Below are 2,232 nucleotides of genomic sequence, written 5' to 3' on the forward strand. Positions count from 1 at the left end.
ACCTGAAAGGGGGTTACAAAGAGGATGAATCTAGACTGTTCTCAGTCGCACTTGATGACAGAACAAGGAGTAATGGTCTCAAGTTGCATGGGGGAGGTTTAGGTTGGATATTAGGAAAAACTTTTCACTCGGAGAGTGGTGAAGCACTGGAATGGGTTACCTAGGGAGGTGGTGGAATCTCCTTCCTTAGAGGTTTTTAAGGTCAGGCTTGACAAAGCCCTGGCTGGGATGATTTGGTTGGGAAATGGCCCTGCTTTGAGCAGGGGGTTGGACTAGATGACCTCCTGAGGTCCCTTCCAACCCTGATATTCTATGCTTCTATGAAATACTTATACCACAAATGACCAATAGCCAAACTAGCAGTGGTGTTTTCCCATTTGGACCAACACCACCATCTTGTGAATAGCTCTATGAATGGCCTTGTTGTTCCTTACTATTCAGAGCTCTTGCAGAAGGCATGGGTTCCCATCACACTTGCAAAATGACGCCAATGTATTATTTGTTGAGTTTTATCTTAATCAGTTGTGTCACATGTATTTGTAGTTGTGGGCTTATTACCAGCAAGCAGAACCTGAATCACTGAGCCAACACATCAGTCTGATTTTGAATGGGATGTTGTAGGCCAGTAATATGTTTCTGAGTCCTGGATCGTCCTCTTGAGGAAGGAAGCTCTCACATGTGGAGCTTGTCCTCTCTCATGGCAAAGAGGGGCCTAGCCATCTCCATGGCACTATTTTTGCACCTACCCTCATACCCAGCTGAGGATGCGCCACATGGGAGAAGGGAATGGGGACTGGACAGGTCAGATGAGAAGTGAGTGGGCTGGGGCAGGGCTGTGGTCAGGACACACATATCATCCCCTTCCAAGCCCCATAAAGCTTGGCATGAATAAGTAATGAAGCTTGGGACAGTGTTGTTATTTCCACGGGGCCCATTCTCTTCAAGGGTGCCAGGGACTATTAGGGACAGGAGGCTTCCTTGTTGAGAGATGAGGAGGCTGCCTGTGGCCATAGCTGTGTGGAGGGACAGGGCCTCTGTGAGGATAGCACTGGTCTCTTGTGGATTCTAGGGGCTTCATCAGGTTTCTCGGGTAGGTTCCAAACATTTTTCACGAGGGGAAAATTCCTTCCCCATGACTGGAGGAGAAGAGATGATCTGGCCCTAAAACAGAGCTTGACAAGCAAGCAGCAAGAGGAAGATCAAAGAAGGGTAGGCCCACTGCTCAGTGAGGAGGGAGAAACAGTAACAGGAAACTTGGAAATGGCAGAGATGCTTAATGACTGCTTTGTTTCGGTCTTCACGAGAAATCTAAAGGAATGCCTAACATAGTAAATGCTAATGGGAAGGGGGTAGGTTTAGAAGATAAAATAAAAAAAGAACAAGTTAAAAATCTCCTAGAAAAGTTAGATGCCTGCACGTCACCAGGGCCTGATGAAATGCATCCTAGAATACTCAAGGAGCTAACAGAGGAGGTATCTGAGCCTCTAGCTATTATTTTTGCAAAATCATGGGAGACAGGAAAGATTCCAGAAGACTGGAAAGGGGCAAACATAGTACCCATCTACAAAAAGGGAAATAAAAACAACCCAGGAAACTACAGACCAGTTAGTTTAACTTCCATGCCAGGGAAGATAATGGAGCAAGTAATTAAGGAAATCATCTGCAAACACTTGGAAGGTGGTAAGGTGATAGGGAATAGCCAGCATGGATTTGTGAAGAACAAATCATGTCAAACCAATCTTATAACTTTCTTTGATAGGATAATGAGTCTTGTGGATAAGGGAGAAGCGGTGGTTGTGGTATACCTATATTTTAGTAAGGCATTTGATACGGTCTCACATGATATTCTTATCGATAAACTAGGCAAATATATCTTAGATGGGGCTACTATAAGGTGGGTGCATAACTGTTCGGATAACTCAGAGAGTAGTTATTAATGGTTCCCAATCCTGCTGGAAAGGTATAATGAGTGGGGTTCCGCAGGGGTCTGTTTTGGGACCGGCTCTGTCCAATATCTTCATCAACAACTTAGATATTGGCATAGAAAGTATGCTTATTAAGTTTGCAGATGATACCAAACTGGGAGGGATTGCAACTGCTTTGGAGGATAGGGTCAAAATTCAAAATGATCTGGACAAATTGGAGAAATGGTATGAGGTAAACTAGATGAAGTTTAATAAAGACAAATGCAAAGTGCTCCACTTAGGAAGGAACAATCAGTTTCACACATAC

General features: G+C 44.3%; 1 protein-coding gene across 2 annotated transcripts in view; it reads right to left on the reverse strand.

Annotated features, from left to right (window-relative positions):
- Window positions 1-2,232, reverse strand: part of CPNE4 (copine 4) — a 464,843-nt gene that overhangs the window by 129,639 nt on the left and 332,972 nt on the right. The window lies entirely within an intron of this gene.

This window comes from Chelonoidis abingdonii, chromosome 2 (assembly GCF_003597395.2).
Source record: "Chelonoidis abingdonii isolate Lonesome George chromosome 2, CheloAbing_2.0, whole genome shotgun sequence".
Lineage (NCBI taxonomy): Eukaryota > Metazoa > Chordata > Testudines > Testudinidae > Chelonoidis > Chelonoidis abingdonii.